Genomic DNA, 12,942 nt, shown 5'->3' on the forward strand with positions numbered 1-12,942 from the left:
GCTGCCCTCATCTCCATTCTAGGCTGGACCCCCCAAAGAGGAATCTCAAGTAAGTTCCCCTCGGCCTCAGGCTGTGTGAGCCAAGCTGAAAGCAGCACACCTGGAGGTGCACTGACTGGAGGTGCTCCCTCCCAAAGGTGTACTGACTTTGGATGGTTCCACCTAAAGGTGTATGACCGGAGGGGCTTCTGCCTCTAGGTGCACTGGCTGGAGGTGCTCCCTCCCAAAGGTGTACTGACTTTGGATGGTCCCACCTAAAGGTGTATGACCGGAGGTGCTCCTGCCTCTAGGTGCACTGGCTGGAGGTGCTCCCTCCCAAAGGTGTACTGGCTTTGGATGGTCCCACCTGAAGGTGCATGACTGGAGGTGCTTCCACCTCTAGGTGCACTGGTGGAAGGTGCTCCCTCTTGAAGGTGCATGGATTTTAGATGCTTTCACCAGAAAGTGCATGGGCTCAAGGTGCTCCCACCTGAAAGATGAATGGGAGGGGCATCTGTTCTCACTCTCAGACAGAGGTTACAAAAGTTTTTCTGTAAAAGATCGGATAGTAAATACCTCAGGCTCTGTGGGCCAGGTCAAAAAGTCTGTTTCAACTTCTCAACTCAACCGTTGAATCACTAAAGCAGCCAAAGGCAATACGTCGATAAATGGCCATGGCTGTGCCCCAATAAAACTTTATTTACAAGCGAGCAGATTTGGCTCACTGCCCCTAACTTGCCAACCCCTGCTCTAAAGTCACCTCAGGGATCCTATACTGACTCCTGATTGGTGGGCAGGTGTTTCCACTGCTCTGCTCCCTGGCACTTCACCTGCAGTCATTGGGAGGTCTGGCCTTTTGGCTGAACTCTCAGGTTTCTGGCAACTCACCTGAACTTATTCTGTGTGCACTTCCCTGCCTCCTTTTCCTTCTCTACCACAGCATGAGAATTGTGAGGGCCCAGATCATGTCCCATGAGCTGTGGAGTCTGGCCTTGGCTCCTCCAATGTTGGCTGTGTGCCTTTGGCTAACAGACTCAGCCTTTCTAAGCAGAATTCATCTGCCAGCAGGGAGCACTGAGAAGAGACACTGAAGTCAGCCAGGGGTGCATAGCTAATGAATAGAATAGCCAAGGGGCACACTGAAGGGCTGGTACGGCTTAAGTGACGTAAGGAGGAAGGGTTCTTCCGGCAGAGGGAGCGCCAGCTGCAAAGCTCAGGCAGCATGAACTAATGAACCTCTCTCTACAGAATATTCAAAACAAGTGAACAAACAAACCCTGTCATTGACACTGGTACGTAATTTCCTGCCCACCTCTTAAAGTACTTGTGAGGCTCCAAAGAGGTACAGCAGGTGTGGCTGGGGCCTGGATGGGCAGAGGCTGGGGTTTGGTGTCTGGCTTCGTCTGTTGCATCCAGGAGCTCTTGGCCCTTTGAGCATTTGATTGGCCTGAGCTAACGTGCCTGGGAAAGGGAAGGGGATACAGGGTTTTTCACTGGGGCCTGGGCTGGAGGCCTTGGCTGTGCAGACTGTTTCCTCCCAGCTGTGGACCAGGGCTCGGTCCAGAGTACTTTTCTTTGCAAACCCTGGAGGTTCCGGTGGAGGGGAGCTGCATGGCTGGGTCTTACTCTCAGAACAGCGCAAAGCCTGGCCCAGCCCTGGATGTCTTCACCAGCAGAGAATGTGACCAAAAGGGTGGGAGGAGGAGGAACGATTGGCTTTTGCATCCCCAGGTGGCACCCCTGCAGCCCACTGAGCATACCACGGGGTGTTGCGCTCTTAGTCATACAGGTGGGGCCAAGGAGCTGGTGAAATGCATCACTAAAGGGTCAGACCACCTCATTCATCTCCTAGGACTGTGAGGCTCCCGGGAACCCAGTGAGAAACTTGATACGGAAACGCGCTTCAGGCGGCTCAGGCCCTCGTGTGGGTGAACTCATTTCCTAACGCTGATGTGACAAATTATACAAACTGGTGGCTTGAAACAACAGCAATTCATTCTTTCACAGTCCAAAATCAAGGTATCGGCAGGGTTGGCTCCCCCTGGAGGCCCTGAGGGAGAAGCCGCCCCAGGCCCCGCTCCTGGTGGCCGCAGGCAGTCCTGGGCATTCCGAGGCTTGGAGCTGCATCCGTCCAGCTTCCACCTCCACAGGGCCTTCCTCCCTTTGTCCCTCTGTGTCTCAAATTTCCCTCTCCTGGCCGGGCACGGTGGCTCACGCCTGTAATCCCAGCTCTTTGGGAGGCTGAGGTGGGCGGATCACGAGGTCAGGAGATCAAGACCACCCTGGCTAACATGGTGAAACCCTATCTCTACTAAAAATACAGAAAATTAGCCGGACATGTTGGCGGGCGCCAGTCGTCCCAGCTACTCGGGAGGTTGAGGCAGGAGAATGGCGTGAACCCGGGAGATGGACCTTGCAGTGAGCCGAGATGGCGCCACTACACTCCAGCCTGGGCGTCAGTGCGAGACTCTGTCTCAAAACAAACAAAACAAAACAAAACAAAAACTCCCTCTCCTTTCTCTTATCAGGACACTTGTCATTGGATTTAAGGCTCACCTCAAATCCACATGATCTCATCTCAAGATCCTTCACTTAATTTCATCTGTAAGGACCCTATTTCCAAATAAGGTTACATGCTGAGATACCTGGAGGCTTAAAACTTGGACACATTTTTTTTTTCAGGGACACAGTTCTACCCATTCCAGTGGGTGTGTACCTCATGGAGGCAGCCCTTCCCCCCAGATCCAGTCCCACCTCCTTCTCACACCTCCAGGTCTCCTTTGGAGACACCCTTGAATCTTGCCTCGCCTTCGCGCCGCTTTCTATCTGGCTTCAAATCACCCTCATTCCATCTCCTCCACAGCTGACTTCAATGAGCTGAAGGGCGGCCTTCCCTCTCTCCAGGCAGCCACCCAGGCCTGAACCTAATCCTCTCTCCAGCTCTCCTTTCGGGGTCCTGCTGCGTGGCTTTCCACTGGAAAGGTGAGAGGCAGCGATACCGTCCCCTTTGTCTGGTAGCCACAGCCCAGTGTCCCAGGGCTGGGCTGGGTTCTTAATAAGGTTTGGGGGATGAGAGGCCGATGGTGAGCCTGGGCCCAGAAGGCTGATGAGGTCAGAATCCATTACCGCTCTGCAATTCTTCTTCTCCGAAGAAAGATTTTTACTCTGGGAGTGAGTTTTCCCAGAAAAGATTTTTAAGACAACTGTCTGAAAGCTCTTCTCAAAAACCACACCTAAAAACAGAAGCCTTCCCTCTAGCCATCTGGACTCTGAGCAAAGAAAAAAAAATGACAAGGCAAAGGAAAATAGTGTAAGCGGAAAAGGCAGCATAAGAGAGTGAGTTTGCCAGGTCAGGCTTGTCCTGGGGAGCGGGGAGACTTTGACCCTTCTTTATGTCTTGTCTGGACTTTGATTCTTTTGTCTGCTTCTTTAAATGTGGGGGCATGTTAACGTCCCTCAGAGTTCTCGTAAACCCGGTGGCACGGACTAGCTTCAGGTGGGTTGCAGTACTCACTGTGGGCCTTAGTCTCCTCACCTGAAAAACACGGTAATAAAACTTGCCTTGCAGGAAGGCCTAGAAAGTCAATAAAATAAGATGGGGAAAGGGCGAGCATGGCGCCTGGCACCGAAGCAGTGCTGAGCAGGGTTGGTGGTAGCTCACTTCACCTCGTGAACACGTGATGGAATTGGTATATCTCTTTCCCGCAGATTGGACAGGTTTGTCACTTGTCCACGCACACCAGCTGGGCGGGACTGAGTTCATAGAGGTCCTGAGTCCGTGTGATTCCAGAGCTCTGCTCTCACCCCCGACTGCCAAGTTCTGGCCTCTCTTCATTCTCTTTCTTTCTCAACCTGGTTTTTCTTCAGTCTTCATCCCTCTCAGCTCTGTCCTTTCTCTGTTAAGCCAGGGTTTATGATCAGGACTGGGGCTGAGGTGGGGCAGAGGACGTGCTGGGGTGAAAAATACTGGATTTGGACTCTGGAGACCAGAGACAGAGCCCAAGCCCAGACTCCACGTGTAGTGAAACCTGGGCCAGCACCTGCGTGCCTGGACTATCCTCACCTGTAGCTGGCTGTGCCGGTCACCCCAGCTCTTACCTTCTCTCAGGCTGCAGTGAGGTCCTGGAGGGAGGTGACAGAACACTGCAGCGTGCAGTCCCTCATTTCAAACCCAAACAGGACTTGCCAATGCACCCTGCAGGGCACTAGGAAGCCAGGACACAGCCCCCACCCCCTGTCACAGAGATACCTTTGCAGACGCAGTTATCCAACTTTACTTCACGCCTGGCCCAACATCTTCCAGACTCTCTAGAAGAGACTCACAAGTTCAACAATTTTTCTTGTCAGTTTCCTTTTCTTTCCAATATCAATGGAAGAAAATGTTTTTGTATGTATATTTAATGTTCCTGAAATGTAATATTTACTGTTCTTGGAAAAAGTCAATTCCCCCAGAAAAGATGCCTTCATTCATGCCACCTGACCTTTGCACATGCTACTCCGTCTCCCTGAAACACCCCTCCTTCTTGTTTTCCTGAAGGCTACCAGCCCTTCCATGTGTAGCTTTCTCAGTGTGTTCTTTTCCTCTGAGCCCCTGGGCTGGCTCAGGCTTCCGTGGCTCTTCCTAAGGCCCCTATGCAGGCTATCATTTTTTGCCCCTGGGCGTCAACTCTCTGCGTCTGTGTTGTGGACAAGCTCCTGGATACGGAGCTCTGTCAGTGGGACCAGTATCTTCTCCATCTCCATGTTCTCCGTCCCCACCATGATGTGAGTGATGGAGTGAGGAATGGAGGCTTTGCCCACCTGTCTCTGTGCCAGTCAGGTCTAAAAACCAGCCACAGAGGCTCAAACATGCAAATCAAAAGTGTCTGCTTCAAATTAAACATTTTCTGGTCTAGTGGGGGTAGCTGTTTCTTAGCCAATACATATTAATAAGAAAAATAAACCAATCTTTTAGGCTTCTTTCCCCCAGCCACCACCCCAGGGTTATAAATTATGTACTGCCTGAGTCTGTTTTGACAGTTGTGATAAAGTGGTTTTCGGATTCGAAGAGCATTTCTCCTGAAAGAATGCAGCATTGTGCATTTTCGATACAATCACCACCACCTTGCCCCTGTCCCCCCACCTTTTTCCTGTCTAGGAGGAAGGTTTGACTAGAGTAGCTATTTTTCTACTCTGGGGCCTTTTCTGTCACTGCTTTGACAAACAGACACTGTGAATTTTTTTTTTTTTTTTTTTTTTTTTTAAAGACACAGTCTTGCTCTGTTATACCCAGGCTGGACTGCAGTGGTGTAATCTCGGCTCACTGGCTCACTGTAACCTCTGCCTCCCAGGTTCAAGGAGTTCCCCTGCCTCAGCCTCCTGAGTAGCTGGGATTACAGGCGCCCGCCACCATGCCTGGTTACTTTTTTGTATTTTTAGTAGAGACAGGGTTTTACCATGTTGGTCAGGGTGGTCTCGAACCCCTGACCTCAGGTAATCCAGCCACCTTGGCCTCCCAAAGTGCTGGCCGATTTTTTTTTTAAACTTCTGACTGTTATCACAAAAACTCAGATTTTAACGAGCTGGAGTAACCTTCCCTCAGTGGTGGGTGTGTTGGGCCGTGGTTGCCCCAGCTTTTGACCCCTGTTTGCATCCATCTTCATTTTGCAGGACCTGGTGCCTTGTCTGACCTCCAATCTCCCAAGCAAAATCCAACCCGTCATTGAGACCCCGGTGAAGCTCCTTTCTGACTCTTTCGGCTTTTCACGGGCTCTCTTTGCTCCTGTATTATTACTGTCAGGACTAAGAGTCACCCTTGAATCTTCCCTTGACTTTCCCGCTTTGTGTCTGTGTGACTTTCAATCCCCCTCATTCCGTCTCCTCCACAGCTGCCTAGTGCCCCTGTCCCTTGTCCCACTGTTGCTAACACCCCCGGACTCTTCTCCTGGTTCGTCTGGGCTTGCTTTTTCCTTCGCTGAGATACCATCTGTGCGCAGTTAAGTGCACAAACCCCAAGTGTTCCCTCAGCACATTTTCACATTTGTCTATACTTGTGCAACCTCCAGATCAGGATAGAGGAGGCCAGCACTCCAGCAGCCTTCCCTGTGCTTTCTCAGTTGATGACCGAAGGTGTGATGATTCTGACCTCCCACTGAGGTGGCTTCCACATGTTTCTGAGCTTCTTATTAATGGAATCCTACAACACATACATCTGTGTGTTCAGCTTTTTTCTTTTCTTCTCTGTTATATCTGTGAAATAAATTTAATTTGTTGTGTTTAACAATAGATTATTTTAGTTACTAAGAATCATTCAACTGAGAAGTATGTATATATAAACATAACATAGATGATTTATCATTTGTACTCTTTTTTTTCCCCTTCTGAAATAGGGTCTGGCTCTTCTGCCCAGGCTAGAGTGCGGTGGTGTGATCATGGCTCATTGCAGCCTTGACCTCCCAGGCTCAAGAGATCCTCTCATGTCAGCCTCCCACATAGCTGGGACTACAGACATGTGCCACACCACACTTGGCTAATTTTTGTATTTTTTTTGTAGAGATGAGGTTTCACCATGTTGCACAGGCTGGTCTTGAACTCCTGGACTGAAGCAATTCTCCCGTCTTGGCCTCTCAAAGTGCTGGGAATAGAGGTATGAGCCAATTCACCCTGCCTGTTATTCTCTTAATGGACACTCAGTAATCCCCAGGTTTGGTTGCTATAAATAATTCTATGAACACTCTTGTACCTGTCTTTTGGTCAATGTAAGTCTTCGTCTCTCTTAGGGAAAAATCAAGGAATAGAATTTCTAGGGTTAGCTTTTGATATTGTCAAATAGTTGTTGAACTGATTTACACTACCACTAGCAATGTAGGTGAGGTCTAGCTATTCTATATCTTCACCGACACTTGTTATTGCGATTAGGCTTGTGAAGTTTGTGTGTGTGTGTGTGTGCTCATTTTACATCAATCCATAGGTCTTTGATTTGCAAGAGTTATTTATATATTCTAAATCTGAGTCCTTTTTCAGATACATATGCTGCAAATATCTTCCCCAAGCCATGACTTGTTTTTATCACTCTCTTAATGGTGTCTTTTGATGAACAGAAGTTCTTAAAGTTCTTAATTTAATGAAGTCCAATTCATCAGTCCTTTCTTTTATGGCTAGTGCTTCCCATGGCATGTTTAAGAAATCTTTGGCTACCCAAAGGTCATGAAGATGCTCTTCTATGTTTTCTTCTAGAAGCTTTATTGCTTTAGTTTTTGTTTTTAGGTTTATGAACCATGTCAAATTAATTTTTATGTATGTGTAAGGTTCACCTTGACTTTGAAAATAGCCTCCTCCCTGGTGACATGGTTTGCCGGTGTCCCCACCCAAATCTCATTCTGAATTGTAGTTCTCATAATCCCCACGTGTTGTGGGAGGGACCCAGTGGGAGGTAATTGAATCATGAGGGCAGTTACCCTTATGTTGTTCTCGTGGTAGTCAGTTAGTTTTCACAAGATCTGATGATTTCATAAGGTGCTTTCTCCCCGTTTGCTCAGCACTTCTCCTTGCTGCCACCATCTGAAGAAGAACGTGTTTATTTTTATTTTACTTTAAGTTCCAGGATAAAAGTGAAGAACGTGCAGGTTTGTTATATAGGTATACGTGTGCCACGGTGGTTTGCTGCACCTATCAACCCGTCATCTAGGTTTTAAGCCTCCCATGCATTAGCTATTTGTCTTGATGCTCTCCCTTTCCTCACCCCCACTCCTCCTGATTGGCCCTGGTGTGTGTTGTTTCTCTCTTTGTGTCCATGTGTTCTCATTTTTCAACTCCCGCTTATGAGTGAGAACATGCAGTGTTTGGTTTTCTGTTTCTGTGTTAGTTTGCTGAGAATGGTGGCTTCCAGCTTCATCCATATCCCTGCAAAGGACATGCTCTCATTCCTTTTTATGGCTGCATAGTATTCCACAGTGTATATATGTGCCACATTTTCTGTATCCAGTCCATCATTGATGGGCATTTGTGTTGGTTTCATGTCTTTTCTATTGTAAATAGTGCTGCAATAAGCATATGTGTGCATGTGTCTTTATAGTAGAATGATTTATATTCCTTTGGGCATATACCTAGTAATGGGATTGCTGGGTTAAATGGTAATTCTGATTCTAGATCCTTGAGGAATTGCCATACTGTCTTCCACAATGGTTGAACTAAATTACATTCCCAACAACAGTGTAAAAGTGTTCCTATTTCTCCACAGCTTTGGCAACATCTATTGTTTCTTGACTTTTTAATAATCGTCATTCTGGCTGGCATGAGATGGTATCTCATTGTGGTTTTGATTTTCATTTCTCTAATGATCAGTAATGTTGAGCCTTTTTTCATGTTTGTTGGCCACATAAGTGTCTTTTTTTGAGAAGTATCTGTTCATATCCTTTGCCCACTTTTTTTTTTTTTTTTGAGATGGAGTCTCACTCTGTTGCCCAGGCTGGAGTGCAGTGGTGTGTTCTTGGCTCACTGCAACCTCTGCCTCCTGAGTTCAAGGGATTCTCCTACCTCAGCCTCCTGAGTAGCTGGGGTTACAGGTGTGCACCACCGCAACTGGCTAATTTTTGTATTTTTAGTAGAGGTGGGTTTTTACCATGTTGGTCAGGCTGGTCTCCAACTCCTGATCTCATGATCCTCCTGCCTTGGCCTCCCAAAGCCTTTGCCCACTTTTTGATGGGGTTGTTTGTTTTTTTCTTGTAAATTTGTTTGTGTTCCTTATAGATTCTGGATATTAGACCCTTGTCAGATGGGTAAATTGCAAAAATTTTCTTCCATTCTGTAGGTTGCCTGTTCACTCTCATGATAGTTTCTCTTCCTGTGCAGAAGCTCTTCCGTTTAATTAAATCCCATTTGAGAAGGACGTGTTTGCTTCTCCTTCTGCCATGATTGTAAGTGTCCTGAGGTCTCCCTAGTCATGCTAATCTGAGTCAATTAAACCTCTTTCCTTTATAAATTACCCAGTCTTGGGTAGGTCTATATTAGCAACATAAGAACAGACTAATACACCTGGTATCCCCAGCTTCTTTTTTAAAATTACCTCAATTTTTGCTTTTATCATGGTGTCCATTCAAAGGCCAGTCACATGACTCATCTGCTTAAAACCATTTTGTGTTTCTCTGATCATAACGTCTACAATCCTTTGTGTGGTTTATTTATAATATTAGGATAAGAAAGCAACTTATCTTTCTAGCTTCATCTCCTATTAATCCTCTGTGTTATACTTTAGCCGCTCTGAATATCTTCTATTTAATTGTGTTTAATTGTGTCCCCCACCAAAAGATATGTTGAAGTCCTGACTCCCAGTGCCTCAGAATGTGACTTTATTTAGAAATAGGGTCTCAGTAGAGGTAATCAAGTAATAATTAAGTCTTTAGGCAGCCCCTAATCCAATATGACTGATGTCCTTAGGAAAAGGGGAAATTTAGACACAGACACACATCCAGGGAGAAGGGCATGTGAAGAGGAAGGCAGAGACTGGGGTGAGGCATCTACAAACCAAAGAACACTGAGGACTGTCAGCAGACTCCAGAAGCTGGGAGAGAGGCCTGCAACAGATTCTCCCTGGCAGGCCTCAGAAGGAATCCACTTTGCCGACACCTTAATTTTGGACTTCTAACCTCCAGAACTGGTGAGAAAATAAATACGTTTTGTTTAAGGCACTCAAATTGTGGCAGTTTGTTATGACAATCCTAGCAAACGAATACATCTACTTCCATGCTCCCACATCTTTGTAGTAGCTTTTTCATCTGCTTTGAATGTCCTTTCTTCCAAAATGTCTAGTAACCTCCTACTTGACCTGAGTACAAGTCTATCCATCTTTTTTGGTAAACACCTTTTCTAGAATTGTTTTCTAGGTCTTTTTCTAAACACCTTTTTAGAACACCTGGGGGCTGGCTTGTACACACCAAATGCCAACCAGCTCACTGTCTTCTGCCCGTCCCCCCGTGTTTTCTATATGCATGGTATTTGTACGTACTTCAATTACAGCAAGGATCCTCTGGATAATTCTGTTTAGTCCTGAGTGCCTATTTCTACTTCCCTCTGTGTGCCTTCTTGTACTGCAGAGCTAGGAAAATTGAAATCTACCTCTCCAGGACTTCCTCATGGTCAAGTTCTGGATGCCAATTAGAGCATTAGATTTGGAAGGCAGAGGGGAAGTGGAGGCCCTTGTTCTTCTGTTTGTATTGTTGTTTTTTTCCTGCACGATTGTGGAAAGGTGAGTATTTAGAGGCAGTTGAAGCTGCTGGACTCAGGTTCTTGGTGTCTAGTCTTCAGCTTTGCCCTAGTCCATTCAAGTGGCTATACATAATACTATAAACTGTGCAGCTTAGAAATTTATTTCTGACACTTCTGGAGGCTGGGAAGTCTAAGATCAAGGCACTGCCAGATTCAATGTCTGACAAGGGTCTGCTTCTGGTTTTTATGTCCTCACATGGTTGAAGGGGCAAGGCAACTCTTTGAGGCCTCTTTCATAAAGGTACTGACCCCATTCATAAGGGCTCTACCCTCATAACCTGACCACTTCCCAAAGGCCCCACCACCATCACACTGGGGGCCAGGATTTAACATAAGTGTTTGGGGCGACACAAACATTCAGTTTATAGCAAGATTGGAAGGTCTCTGGGAAGTTTTGTAGCCACTGAGAGGCTTGAGCTCAATGTCTAAATTATTAAGTTTATGGTTAATTGGAAGTATGGCTATCTACCTATTCTCCAACCTTCCCTTCATACTATTTCTACTATAGGGATAGAGACAAGCAGTTTACAGGGCAATCTTTCTCCTATTGGTAACATCCAACATGGCTCCAATTTCAGATACCTTATATTGAGTAACAAGTGACCCCAAAATGTAGTGACATAAAATGATAGTTTCTTATGATCTCTCATTGTTATGTAGATGAACAGGTCATAACTCTGTGGGTCTTGCTTGGTCTTGCATATGGTTGAAGTCAGATGGCAACTGGGGCTGGAGTCATCTGAAGATTCAACTGGGCTAGACATCCAAGATGCATCTTCACTCATGTCTGGCACCTTGGTTAGGATGAATAGAGCACCTGGGACCTGGGCACGCCTCTCTCTCCATGTGGCTTCTCTACTTGGCTAGCTTGGGTTTCCTCACATCATGGCAGTCTTAAGGTGGTTAAACTGCTTACATGGAATATTATTTCCCCAAGAAAGAATGTTCTTGGACCAAGCATGGAGCTGCAATATTTCTTCTGGCCTAGCTTCAGAAGTCGTGCAGTCACTTCCTCCACATTTATTGGTTAAGGTCACAGGACCAGCCCAGATTCAAGGGGCAAGAATTACTCAAGGGCGTGCATATTGGAGACACAGTTCATTAGGACACATTGAGAGACAAACTATAATAGCTCCCTGTGTATCCTCCTTAACTGTGAATGCATTATCTTCCATCCCTGGAAGGCTCTAATATGAGTTAGGAGGCAGGGCACGATGGCTTAAGCCTGTAATCCCAACACTTTAGGAGGCTGAGGAAGCCGAATCGCTTGGAATCAGGAGTGTGAGACCAGCCTGGCCAACATAGTGAAACCCTATCCCTACTAAAAATACAAAAATTAGCTGGGCATGGTGGCATGTGCATGTAGACCCAGCTACTCGAGAGGCAGAGACATGAGAATTGCCTGAACCCAGGAGGTGGAGGTTGCAGTAAGCGGAGATCATGCCACTGCACTCCAGGCTGGGTGACAGAGTGAGACTCTGTCTCAAAAAAAAAAAATAAATAAATAAAATAAAATAAAGTGTTAGGAAAGGGCATTAATTAGACTAGTAATTTATTCTGGTCAATTTCCCAGCCCTGATATCTAGATATTAAAAAGCTAGAGAAGAGCCCAAAGAATGGCCTACAACTTCTCCAAAAAATGTCACCTCAACAAACTACTACACAACACGCTGTACTGATTAACTAATGGCCTGTGAGGGTGTATCACTGCATGATATTCAGAGTGCATTTTGAAATATAGAAAATAGAACAGTTTTCAGATATTACCTGAAAACTTTAGTTTAAGAAGCATCAGAATAGATTATCTCATTATAATGTAATGTTAACAATTAGCATTTTTATTATACCCCAAAGAGCTCATTAAAACAACCATGTAATTGAACTAAGATCTATTATACACATTTTATAGAAGAATTGATGGAGTTTCAGAGAAGTAGACTGATATACCCAAAGGAACAGATCTTCTGTGGGTGAGCGGAGGCTCAGATCTAAATGTGTGACTCAAAGTTCACTGTTCTTTTGACTATAATAAAGACAGCAGGTATGTGCATGCATGACATTACTTGCTCTCCCATGTCTATGCAGACATCACTAATCACTCAAGGATGCTTATTGTGCTAAATTGTGACGTTGGTTTGTAATCCTTCTCAACTCAATGTGCTACCAATCACTTGAGGCTCAAGATAACATCTTACCATCTTGACACTCTACTGTATTGCCTGTCCGGAGGCTGAATGAGCCCCACAATAGAAAGATGATTTCTTCTTTGATCTGAGGATTTTAAAACATAAGGAGTATTCTCTACTTACTCACTCATTTATTTTTTAATTACAAAATTATAACCACAAATTGAGCAGTCAAGTTTCTCACATTTGGGGAAATCATAGGGGTCACATCTGGAGTGCAATGGATGAATCTTGCCCTGGGAAAACCACTTTTGTGATCATGGTATCTCCCCTGGGTAAGTATTACTCAGTCAATTCTAAGCTGCACATCCCCCGCCAATCCCCATGCACATTTGAATATTTCTGATTTGGGGATGTGTCTTGTGGTCCATGTGGTGGTTTTTTTCCCTCTTCTGAGCAATCTCTTTTGAATTGATGGTACATTATTCAATTGGCAGCGTTTTAGAATTGATAAAATATATCCATCCATGTATTTATGTATGTATTTGTGAAGTGAGTATTTGTTTGTAGGTACTGGGTACTAAGCAGTTAGCCC

The 12,942-nt window shown here is 45.7% G+C and overlaps 1 pseudogene; it reads right to left on the bottom strand.

The window, feature by feature from the left end:
• Positions 1–12,545: 12,545 nt before the first annotated feature.
• LOC119624988 (U1 spliceosomal RNA) lies at positions 12,546–12,690 on the bottom strand (annotated as a pseudogene).
• Positions 12,691–12,942: the final 252 nt, after the last annotated feature.

Source organism: Chlorocebus sabaeus, chromosome 8, assembly GCF_047675955.1.
Source record: "Chlorocebus sabaeus isolate Y175 chromosome 8, mChlSab1.0.hap1, whole genome shotgun sequence".
NCBI lineage: Eukaryota > Metazoa > Chordata > Mammalia > Primates > Cercopithecidae > Chlorocebus > Chlorocebus sabaeus.